Genomic DNA, 12,609 nt, shown 5'->3' with positions numbered 1-12,609 from the left:
GCCCTGCCTGTTTGCCTTGACCTCTGAGCTGAGGACGAGGGTGGACTGGCCTCTGCAGGCTCCACAGTTTCTGCAGGTCCTCGCTTGTGGCCCTCTCCTAGCACAGCCCCTGACCTTTGTCTCTCTGGTTTTCTAGAGAGGAATCCAAGGGTAGCCCACTGCGGTGTGAGCAGCTGCTTCTCCATCATGGCAAAATTTGGAATTGGCAAAACTGCCTTGTTTTTTAAATTTCATTATTTTTTAAGACAGGGTTTCACCATGTTGGCCAGGCCGGTCTTGAACTCTTGACCTCCGGTGTCCACCTGCCTCGGCCTCCCAAAGTGCTGAGATTACAGGTGTGAGCCACTGCGCCCGGCCCAAAGCTCCCTTATGACAGAATGGTTTATTGATATTTGTGTTTTCTTCCTGCTTCCGATGTTATTTTTACTGCTCCTTCTGTAGCTGATGCAGCCCCAGTGTTCTTTTGCCTTGGGGGTTTCTGAGTGGTGGGATTCTAAGGAGAGCCTGCCAGGCACCCAGAGGGAAACCCCACCAGGACTCCCTGAGAAAGTTACTGAGTGGAGTCCTCCCTCTCCAATGGGAGGCAAGTGCCACCGAGTGCGGCAGGGCCACAGCAGAAACCGCTGGAGCAGAGCTCCCTTGGGTCTGAGGGAGGGATCGGGTTTGGAGGCTCAGAAATCACCACCCCAGAATATGGCACCCTGGCACCTGAGGAGGCAGCCGACGCAGGAAAGTCTCTCTGAGTGCTGTTCTCCCCTGAAGCAGGCCCTGAAGAATCCTGTGACCTTCCTCTAAAGTAGGTCATGAGACCCCTGAGCTTAAAATGGAGTGATCTGCTTTGGAGAAGGAACGAAACGCGATGCGGCTGCGCTGGGGTGGGGACCATGCTTCATGCCACTCCATGTGAAAGGGGTGGGTACAGCTGCTCACTTTCCTTAAGGCCACCCCCTCCAATTTCTGCCATCCTTGGGTATGATCTTGCACTGCAGTCCCTGCCCCCAGTTTGGTGCCTTGCACAGACTAGGCAATGATGACATTCCCATCTGGGGACTGTCCTCATACCATCCTGGGGAACAAGAGGCATCCCTGGGTAGGGGGGCAAAGCCACCCACTGTGGGCTGTCCTCACTGGGGACTCCCGCAGCTGCCCCAGCACAGCCCAGAGGAGAAAGGCTCCTGGCCCAGATGGCTAGGGTCTAGCACCCTGGGGATGGGACATCTGGGCAGGGAATGTGTGGGTGACCAGCTGAGTTTCCTCCTTGTCATTTTGTTTGTAGTCTAAACTTTTAAAATAACTTCCCCACGTGATTCTTAGAAATCCCTGGAAGGCGAGCAGGCTGGACATCATCATACACTGTCTACAGATGGAGACACAAAGGCCCACGCCTTCTGTGCTATTGGAATTTCAGGAAGGATGGGGGCGGGATGCGGCCTCAGCCTTGGGCCTGTTCTGCAGATTGCACTGCTCTTATCGGCCAAGGGATGATGAGAGGGCGGGTGAGCTGGGCAGATGGAGGGCAGGGATGGGCTCTGTGGTCTGGCAGCTGACATTGCTACAAGCAAATAAAGAGTCTTTGCCGGGGGCTCTGGAGGGCCTGAGTGTCATGCCCGGGGGTTGGAGGAGCTTCCTGGGGGAAGCCCCTTGGAGCCCACCTGCCAGCTGGGTCCTACCTGCAGTGGTGAGGGGGCACTCTGCCCCCACCCTCATTATAGCTTCATTCATGCTTCAATGAGGACATAAGAGACCAGTTGTGAGGACTGTGTTTTCCACGTGGCAAGAATTAACCTTGGAGGCAGACTGCCAGGACCTGTGCCAGGTTTGCTGGGAACCAGGACCTGGGGGCCCAAGGTCTGGCATGGATGCAGTCGTGGGAGGCTTCTGAAGCACTGGCCGGTGCAGATTCTAGAGCTGCACCCCCTTGTAGAAGCAGGTGCATTACTCACCTTCGACCTCTGGCCCTGCCCCGGCTTTTTCAATCCCTCAGCCAGGGGTGTGTCCTGAAGCAAGCAACTTGACATTGCTGAGCCTCAGTTTCATCATCTGAGAAATGGGGACAGTGACCCAAGCATCACAAGGAGGTAAAGGAAACGAGACCAAGCAATACATGTAAAGTCTCTGGCAGGGAAGAGAGGAAGCTGCAGTGCCCTTTCTACTTCATTTGTGACCCCTCTTCCCTGGAAGACCCATCCTCCCCTTCTGCAGGGGTTTTCAGTCTCCTGGACCACAGACCCATTTGAGAATGTGTCAAAAGCCATGAGCTCTGTCCCTAGAAAAATTCGGGAATCGCCGGGTGCGGTGGCTCATACCTGTAATCCCAGCACTTTGGGAGGCCGAGGCAGGTGGATCACGAAGTCAAGAGATCGAGACCATCCTGGTCAACATGGTGAAACCCTGTCTCTACTAAAAATACAAAAAATTAGCTGGGCATGGTGGTGTGTGCCTGTAATCCTAGCTACTCAGGAGGCTGAGGCAGAATTGCCTGAACCCAGGAGGTGGAGGTTGCGGTGAGCCAACTTTGCGCCATTGCACTCCAGCCTGGGTAACAAGAGCAAAACTCTGTCTCAAAAAAAAGAAAAGAAAAGAAAAGAAAAATACGGGAATCAGGGGCTGGGCAGGGACCTGGGCACACAGAGTCCAGGCTGGCCTCATGGTCAGGAGGGTGTGTTGGAACTGTGTGGACACGAGAGATCCCAGAACACAAACTATCACCCACTAATGTGCAAAATCACAGCACTGCCCTCTGTGGGCACAAGGAGTCTGGGGACACAGGAAAGCTGAAAGTCAAAGGGCTTGTGTTCTGCGGTCTCAGAGGGCCTGAGTGGTTAAACGGGCTGTGGCCCAGTACCCAGCTTGCCAGCCAGACCTTGTCTATAGCTTGAGACAGGGAACTGGGGAAGGAGGGCAGATCAGGTGGAAACAGAAGGGTGGTTATTCCCATTGTTAGAGGCTGGACTGGAGGCCACGCGGAGGAGGCCGAAGGCATGGAGTTATTTTTCTTTTACAGTCTGTCGAGCAGGCTGGGCTGCTCCTCTGTGGCTGGTGACTTAATGCCAGCCTCTGTCCCTCCTGTTTTGCTCCTGGGCACCCTTCTCTGTGCGCACCCCTGGCACCTAGTGGTCTCCCCGTTATGGCTGTCCCTGCTGTCTGTCGGTGAATGACCCTGGGAAATAGCACTGGGTTTTAGGCCCTGACCAGCCCCAACTCACTGTAAGTCTGTGGCAAGAGACTTCCTTCTTAGGATCCATTTCCCCATCTGTGAAATGGGCAGATGAACTGCACTAGTGATTGTTAAAGTCTGTTCCAACATCTTGGGGCTGAGGGTCAGGGGGTGGGGTGGACAAGAGGGAAGTGAGAGGAGCCAGCAGCTCTTACAGAGCAGCTCCTGGTTACAAACAAACAAGAAAGACAGACAAACGAATGCAGTTCTCTTCCAAAGAAAAGCTTGAAAGCTCTGGACTAGATGACTGCCTGGGTTTCTTGCATTCCTACCAGCCCTGCCCCATCTTCCTGGACCCCCTACATCTCCAAGCCAGTCTAGGCTGTCCCTGGAAGGAGCAAGAAAATCCCAGATGCCAACCCAGGAGGCTGGGCAGGTCTGTGAAGATGCCAAATGTTCTCTCCGGAGGCCACTCTCCTGCTATTTCCTGTGCCATTTCCCTGGGTGCCTAGCTGCTGACTGTGGCTCTGCCTCTCTGAAGTGCTGTCCGGGTTCCTGAGGTTGTTGCTTGGGAGGGGAAAAGGAGCGTAGAGGCAGGATGGGAAGGGAAGGAGGAGGGTCTCCCAGAAAGGCAGCTCAGGGTCACTGTGAGTCACGCCAACGCTGGCCCACCCTGTGAATTCCAGCTGGGTGGGGCTCCCCAAGGTCCCAGGGCTACAACAGGGAAAGCCAGAGAGAGGCTGGCCAAAGGTCATGGCACACATTATTGCTTTATTTCGACCCCACCTAGGTTCACAGGATGCTTGTGCTAACTGAGGGCACTTCATAGTCCTGAGGACCTTGGGCCACTTCCTGCCTCCTTGATGTCCTCTCCATGCCTCCTCCCCAAGCCAGGTTATTTGGGAAGATGGTGTCACCGGCTGCTGGGACTACCCTCGGGGCTGGGTGTGAGGGAGAAGAGTTCACCAGATCCTCAGGTGTCTCATGAGGCTGCAGCCTGGGCCACAGCCCTGGGAACAGGCTCCTCTCTGACTTTGCACCCATGGCCTGCCCTTGCTCTCAGGAAGACACAGAATGGGAGGAGGCACTGGGGGCCTGCTGCACATGCCAGGGAAGCAGAAGAATCAGATCCGGGTGTGGTCCCTGCGGCCCCTCCTGTGCACTGCACTAGTCTTGGAGGGGCTGGTTCACCCTAAAAAGCATGAGGCATTGAGGACAATCCCATTTTCCTCATGATAGGTCTAACGGTGCCACCTCCAGGAACTGTGCCTGTGGACAGTTCCTCATCAGGACGTCTGGGAACACCAGCAGGTGCATCTGAGTCACTGCTGGTGGGGAGTGACACTCAGAGAGTGTGGCTGAGTCACTCTCGGCTCCCTACTGAGCTGCCGGACCCAGCACACATCAGCACACGACATCTCAAAGAAACGGGCCCTCCATGACTGGAGGCATCTCAAAGAAACGGGCCATCCATGACTGGAGCTTGGATAACCAGGGGAGAGATGGTTATTGCAATGGGGAGAGACGATGGGCTTGGGAATAGAGGTGTGTATTTCCGAAAAGTGAGCAGAGATTCACACAGGGCAGTCAGAATGCCATTTCTCAACGTGTGGTCTTAGACTTTGGGGAAGCACCCTTAAGACCATTTTAGGGGTGCTGTGGGACCTCTTTTCCAATGACATATCTATGTGATGCCAGATTTTCTTCATGGATGTCAATCAAAACAATCTGTCACAAGACCCAGTGCAAAAGCAGGTCTGATAACTCAGCTGTCTTCTAGAAAGTGAGACATTAAAGAGTCACAAAAATGGGGAGCAACGCCACTCTCCTCACTCGATTTTTCTTTTCCTTTGGAAAATATGGTTATTTTCATAAAAATTTAGTTCTTCACTTGTGAACTTATCATTAATTTTATTTTGAGACAGTGTCTCGCTCTGTCACCCAGGCTGGATTGCAGTGCTGCGATCATAGCTTACTGCAAACCTGAACTCCTGGGCTCAAGCAATCCACCTGCTTCAGCCTCCAGAGTAGTTGGGACTCCAGGCATGAGACACTACGAGCAGCTGCTGTTACTATTTTAGATGTGAAAATGATCCTATGAATGGTAACAGCTGGCATTTTGCATTTGGATTTGCACACGTGTGCACCGAGTGTGCGTGCTCACCTCCACTCACCTGATGCCTCCCCACAACTGGACTCGAACCTTCACGCTGTGCAGTAGGAAACTCACCCAGTGCATGTTCTTCGCAGGAGGAACACACAGATGCTTTCTCTTCTTTGCTCTGGCCTGCCTGAGATTTCCCTCATGTTGATGACACACCTGAAGAAAACCTGGCTCAACAGAAACTCCCTGCAAAATATCACAGACAGCCTTGGCTACCCTCTGATTTTCAGTCCTGTAGATGAGAATGAGGCTATCTGATTTTGGTTTCTTTAGCTGCTTTTTCAGCCCGGGCACTTGCAGGGCTGTCCTTGCCACTAAACCCCACTGTGCCTCCTGGACAGCCCCAGCACGCTGTCCTCTTCCTAGGAGTATCAGTTCAGCATACAGGAGGCCTCTGAAGCAACCAATGTCTCTGCAGCGACTTCTCCAAGTCACCAGAGGGGCGTCCCATTCATGATATAGCTCAGACTCCTAAAACCCCTTCCCTGTATCCTTCTTGCTACTCCAGCCATCCCTCACTTTCTCATTTTCACCCTCAAAACCCAGCCCAAATCTTTCTAATTCAAATAAACTTAACTTCTCTGGCTAATCCAGTTCTCAGATCCAGAAAGTCTTGTGAAATCCCAGAAAATAGCAAGGGTTGGCAAGGATGTGGAGAAACTGGAACCTTTGTGCACTGCTGGTAGGAATGCAAAATGGTACAGCCACCATGGAAAGTGGTATGGCAGTTCCGTAAAAAGATTAAACACAGAATTGCCATATGACCCAGCAATTCCACTCTTGGGAATATATACCCCAAAGAACTGAAAGAAGCATCCAGAGAGCAGCTATGTTTCCAGCGGCATCATTCACAGTAGACAAAAGGCAGAAACAATCCAAGCGTCCATCAACAGATGAATGGGCACATGAAGTGTGGTCTAGCCATGCGATAGAATATTATTCAGCCTTAAAAAGGAGGGATATTCCAACACATGCTACAGCATGATGAACCTCGAGGACACAAGGAGAGATAAGTGAAATGAGCCAGACACAAAAGGACAAATATTGTCTGATTTCACTCATATGAGGTACGTAGACCAGTTAATTCATAGGGACAGAAAGTAGAATTGTGGGTCCCAGGGGCTGGGGGGAGGGGAAGGAGGAGTTGCTTAATGAGGACATGGTGTCAGTTTTGCAAGATGAGTTCCGGAGCTCAGCTGCACAACAGTGTGAATGTACTTAACACTACTGAGCTGTATGCTTCAAAATGGTTGAGATAGTAAATTTTATTATGTATATTTTACCACAACCTTTTTTTTTTTTTTGAGGTGGAGTTTCTGTCGCCAGGCTGGAGTGCAGTGGCATGATCTTGGCTCACTGTAAGCTCTGCCTCCCAAGTTCAAGCGATTCCCCTGCCTCAGGCTCCCAAGTAGCTGGGACTACAGGCATGCACCACTATGCCCGACTAATTTTTTGTATTTTAATAGAGATAGGATTTCACCATGTTAGCCAGATAGTCTTGATCTCCTGACCTCATGATCTGCCCACCTTGGCCTCCCAAAGTGCTGGGATTATAGGCATGAGCCACCGTGCCCAGCTGTTTACCACAAATTTTAAAAAGGGCTGGGCACGTTGGCTCCTGCCTGTAATCCCAGCACTTTGGGAGGCTTAAGCAGGAGGACAGCTTGAACCAGGGAGGTGGAGGCTGAAGTGAGCTATGATGGTGCCACTGCACTCTAACCTGGTTGACAGAGCCAGACCTCCAGGCAGGCAAACAGACACCTTCTTGGGATAGGAGGGAGCAGGGGAGGGTGCATGTGGGTCTGGGCATTCTTTTTCTGCCCTGATACTTGGTTATTAAAAATGTTTGCCACCATGTGTCTAGTGATGGATCTGTCTTCTTTGGATTTACTTTCAGGTATTGGTCTGCAAACAGACACTTTTCCAGGCTGTCTCTTCTTCAGGAAAACCACTGCTGGCTCTGTGCCTTCTGTGTTGATCTTTTTTTTTTTTTTTAAAGATAGGGTTTCACCATCTGGTCTTGAACTCCTGACCTCAGGTGATCCACCCACCTCAGCCTCCCAAAGTGCTGGGATTACAGGCGTGAGCCACCGCGCCTGGCTTCTGTGTTGATCTTTATGGGTATTCTGTGCATGATACACTTCCATCCAGGGTTTCCAGTTTCCTTCCACATCACTGATTTCACGCTCATCATCACAACTCTCACTGCCCCCAAGAAGGGTTGCAAGTCGGCTAGCATTTCATTTCCTTGCAATTCTTATTTTGCTTGTTAATCTTCCCTTTCGTCTCATCCTGTTGGTTTTCTTTTCTCTCAGCTTGGCCTCTTCGGGTGGTCTTTCATTCTTTTCCCACAAAGTTCATTTCTTCTGGATGCTGCTGTAGATCATTTTCAGAGGTTGGGGTTCAGGTTCCAGGATATCTATCCTATGCTCAGGCTTCCCTCCTCCCCAGCTTGCTCACTCTTGAAGAGGCTGAGATCTAGTGACACCCACGTCTATTAGCGCATTCTTGTCTCCATAACAGCCTCCTTGGGTGGTGGCTGAGTCCACCTCTCAGTGCTCTGGCTTGCAGAGGAGTCCAGCCCCAGGATGAGTCTCAGGCACTATGCTCATGTGACCCTGACCTGGAGAAGGGACAGCTTCACCCACTTCATGGCCTGAATCTCTGACACAACAGTGAAGTCCACGGAAATCTATAACAATGTCTGTATGTTTAGGATACTTTCTGCCTTGGGCAAGATCTCCGGCCACACTGGACTTCTCAGATGCTCTCTCTTCCTGCCTTGGGAGTTGCTGTCTCTGAATGGATGCAGACAGAGGCAAAGGAGGGGACGAGGGGAGAGGGGAGTGAAAGAGCCCTCCTTCTACCTCCAAATTGTCACTTGCATGGTACAGGACCAGTTGCTTGGCTTTATGATTGGCACAGTCTTCACACTAGGGGAGAGAGTGGCTTCTTCCCTTCCTTCCGGAGGTCTCAGATACCTGGGGGAAGCCCGCATGGTATCGTTCTTGGCCCTGCTCCATGTGTTTAGCAGTGAGGAGGCTCCTCTCAGACTGCCCACCTGTCTTTTCTTCCAGTGTGCTGAGTGTTTGTCTTTTTTTGGTACATCGTCTTAGGTGTCTTAGGGGAAAGCTAGGAGAAGCCACAGAGGAGGCTGCCAGCCACACTCTATTTTAAACCTCAACTTCCCCCTTCCCTCTTAAATTCATTTTTAACCCCATTCCCAGAAGGAAGGCCCCACGGGAAATTAGCTTTCATTTGTCTCTCTCCTCCAGGCATGACTCCATAGTTTCTGCAACAACAGAGCCGGGGAAGGGAGAATGTAGCAGGCGCTGAATATTAACCAGCAAAGGTAGATGGTTTCAATATTGAAACCACCAGGGCCTACATGTGCAAAGCTACTTAATGAGGGTGTAATCAAACACAGTCCACCAGAAGGAAATTAATTAGAGTCCAGAGGGCAAGCAGGAAGCAGAACCAGGCTGCTCCCCCTCCTCGCTCTAGCACATCAGTGGCAGCCGCTGCTAAGGAAGGGTCAAGCCTGGGGGATGCCAGGCCTCAGCGGGGTGCCAGGGCTCCTGTCCTCTTCCCCGTGACATTCCTGCTTGCCTCTGGGGGATACCCAGGGGAGGGAAGTGAAATGTCAGGTGCTGTTAGGGAAACACAGCCTGAGGAAGCCCCCAGAGAGATAAGCTGGGACATCCCAGAGTTAAGGAGCTGGGAACAGAGAAGACTTGCTTCTCTAGGAAGACAGTGGCCTCATAAGAAGAAGGACAGAGTCATAAACAACAGATGTATTCTCTCATAGTTTTGGAGACCAGAAATCTGAAATCAGGGTATCAGTAGAGCTACACTCCCTCTAGGGATTCCAGGGGAGATTTCACCTTTTCCCCATGTGCCACAGGGAAGGAAGCCATGCCGGGCAGCGACCTGTGCACCGAATGACAGAAATAGATACAGGATGCAGTGGGATGAATGGTGGCCCCTAAAAGACAAGCCCATGCACTTATGCCCAGAAACTGTGAATGCGACCTCATCTGGGAAAAGGGCCTTCACAGACCCGATTACCTTAAGGACCTTGAGATGAGATGACCCTGGTTTTCCAGGTGGGCCCTGAATCTGAAACAAGTGTTCTTACAAGAGACACAGAGAAGGCAGCGGTGTGAAGGTGGAGGCAGAGAAAGGAGCAACGTGGCCACAACCACCAGAAGCTGGAAGGGGAAACAGTGAAATCTCCCTGGAATCTGTGGATGGAACACAGCCCTGCCGACCCTAATCTCAGACTTCTGGTCTCCAAACCATAAGAGAATATGCTTCTGTGGTCCCAAGTCACTTGCTGGTGGTCATTTGTTGCATCCCCAGGAAATGGATGCACCAGATTGGATCAAGAGGAGGGTGGCAGTTTTCCTGGCGCATAGCAGGCAAAAGGGAGAAGAGATCAAGACCAGTGGCCGGGACCCCTCCCTTCTTCCACTGCTGCGGACCTCAGTCAAGAGCACAGCTGTGGGCAACCAAGGACATTACTGCCGGAAATCCACTTGTTGTCTCCGCCAGCCTGGAGCTCTGTGGGTACATGTACCCCTGACACACTCTTCTTTGCTGTCTGCTTCCAGGGCAGGGCTGTGCTAGTCAGAAATGCTTCCTACAGGACCCTCAAGGTGGTTGTCAGCTCAACACGGGAAAGAACCTTTACAAACAGGTGATGAAGGAAATGCCGACAGCGGCCACAACAAGGATGAGGCTGGAAGACACTCCAGTAAGAGAAATAAGCTGCACACAAGAGGACAGATACTGCATGAGGACACTTACGTGAGGGACTAAGAGTATCTAATCACTCAGAGTACTCAGATTCACAGACAGAAAGTAGAATGCTGGCTGCTGGGACTGGGGAAGGGGGAGTTCGTGTTGGATGGGTAGGGAGTTTCAGTTTGGGGAAGATGAAAGAGTTCTGGAGATGGAGGATGGTGATAACTGCAAAGTAGTGCGAATGTGCTTAATGCCACTGAATCATGCACCGAAAATGGTTAAAATGGCACATTTTATGATTGTATATTTTATCATAATAAAAAAATAGTGGTGAGCTCACCATCATTGGGAGGATACAAGCAGAGGAGAAATACTCATCAGCCGGCACTGCTGAGGCAGGATTTCTGGACCACAAGGGAGGTGGCCACTAAGGGTTGCCCTCCAGCCCCCTGTGACTCTTCTCATCAGCATGGCCCAGGACACAGGATCTTGGCATCCAAGGAGGTGCCACTAAGTGGCTACAAGAGGTGGAGTTTGGTGAGAGGAACCAGGAAGGAACGCAGAAAAAAAAAGAACCTACACAGTTACGAAGCTGCGTAGATGGTGGAAGGGGAGGAGTTTGGTGATGGAGTTTGAAGACCAGGGCTGCGACTCCCTCCTGGAGGGGCACGTGGGGTGCAAAAGCAGAAGCAGCACCAGTGGACCTGACTGCTCCAGAGAGGGGCATGGCTCCTCAGTGCAGCAACAAGGCGCCTTTAGCCCCAAAGTGCCACAGCCACACAGGGCGGCGCTGGAGGAAAGCGAGTCTTAATACGCTGAGGCATATGGAAATCTGGCATTTCACACATTTGCCATGTTCAAGAGAATTAGGCACATCAGAGTATCTAAGAGATTGGCCTTCCAATCCCCATTTAAAATGGCCAATTGAGTAGTTGATTTTAAGCTTATGATTTTAAGCAGAACACCGGAAGAGGATTCGACCAAGTTTTTAACAGTTTTGAAATGTTTCAGAGAATAGTCATCATCTTTATCAGCTTAAGTTACTAAATTTTAAGAACTGTTTAGGAACCTGAGAAAGTCCTGCTTCTTAGGATGAGTATTTATAGACTTAAGAACACTGGTTAGGTTCAATTTATAAAACCACATCAAGATATTTAAAGAAATTTAATTACTTAAGTTATAAATCCCCTACCCTTGAACATGGTCATTTAAATGGACTAGATTCGTGAGTGGAATAATGAAATTGGCATGTTAAACTTAAATGCTTAAGGAAACACTCGGTTTAAAATTTTCCACTTCAATATATATTGAATATTAATTGAGAAAATTCAAGTAGTTGTAAGCACTTTGTGTGTGCGTGCCCCAAGAATACCAAGGACAGATCATGCAGATGAGGTGGGTGCCCTGCAGAGTCAGGGGTGGGGAGGATCAGCAAAGCTGGAGAGGGAGGACTATGCGGTTAATGTCCAGAGGCACACTGCTCAGGCTTGGAGGACGCCAAAGCAAAGCAGACTAGCAAAAGTAATAACAGCAACCGCTACATCCCCTCCCACTGACAAAACCACTAGACAGCGTGGGAACCCTGTTTGAAGGTGAGGCCTCCTCACCCTCCTGCTGATGTCTAAGGTGGGCCTGGCCCAGTTCCTGGGCCCAGTCTTGGGGGTTGCCTCTCGAGGGCACCCTGGCTTAGTGCCTGCCACTCCCACAGGCCTGTGAGGTTGGTACCCAAGCAGGTGGTCATTAGCACCTGGCTGACTTAAGTCAGCCGGATGCTGCCAGGGAGGGCTCTGCTCTGCAGAGGTCCAAGCCAAGAAGCTGCTGGTGTGTGTAGGGGTCACTGGCTCCCACTCCCCCCTCCACCAGATTTGCCCAGGCTGTCTGAGGGATGAGAGGTAAAGACTGGGGTTTTCTGGTCCCACCTAAGGGCCCAGGAGCAGCCACCCATCCAAGGACACATGGCCCCCGCAGGTTTTTGAAGCCAGGCACCCCAGCAGGTTGGCCCTCCTCAATGATGACAAGTGTTGCCACCAAGTCTGCCTTGCCCAGCAGGTGTCAGCAATGTTTGGCAGCTTTGCTCAGCGAGGGGCTTCATGACTGCGTGTTGTTTGTGTTTTAACTTTGAAGTCTTAAGAAATGACACCCTCTGTGTGAAACAGGCCTCTGGAAACAGATGTCCAGCCATTGCCAAGTGTAACTTAATTAAAATCCAAGAAACGGCTTTTGCAACAAATAAATACCAAAAGGATGATTTCTGTTTAGAAAACTCTAAAGTGAGCAGGGAGGTGTATCAAGCCACATGGAGGGTTTTGTCTGCTCCTCCATGGTCACGGCTCTGCCCACACGTGGCTGAGGGGGGGGGACAAAGACCTGGGTTAGACCCTGAGTCACTGTGTGGCCCCGGGGAAGCCACCCTCCTACACCACAGCTTCCCCACCTGCAAATGAGAAGGTTGCACAGTTCATTCTTCCAAACAAGGGGGTGGGAGAGAGCAGCAGGAGAGGAACTTGGACCAAATAGGTTTGGAACACAAAGAATTCAACAA

General features: G+C 51.1%; 1 protein-coding gene across 2 annotated transcripts in view; it reads right to left on the bottom strand.

Moving 5' to 3' along the window:
• Window positions 1-12,609, bottom strand: part of LRRC75A (leucine rich repeat containing 75A) — a 48,029-nt gene that overhangs the window by 19,403 nt on the left and 16,017 nt on the right. The gene's annotated exons all lie outside the window — the stretch shown is intronic.

The sequence above is a fragment of the Callithrix jacchus genome, chromosome 5 (genome assembly GCF_049354715.1).
Source record: "Callithrix jacchus isolate 240 chromosome 5, calJac240_pri, whole genome shotgun sequence".
Classification (NCBI taxonomy): Eukaryota; Metazoa; Chordata; class Mammalia; order Primates; family Cebidae; genus Callithrix; species Callithrix jacchus.
Note: the sequence above shows the minus strand (reverse complement) of the source record. Positions and strands in the feature narration are given on the sequence as shown.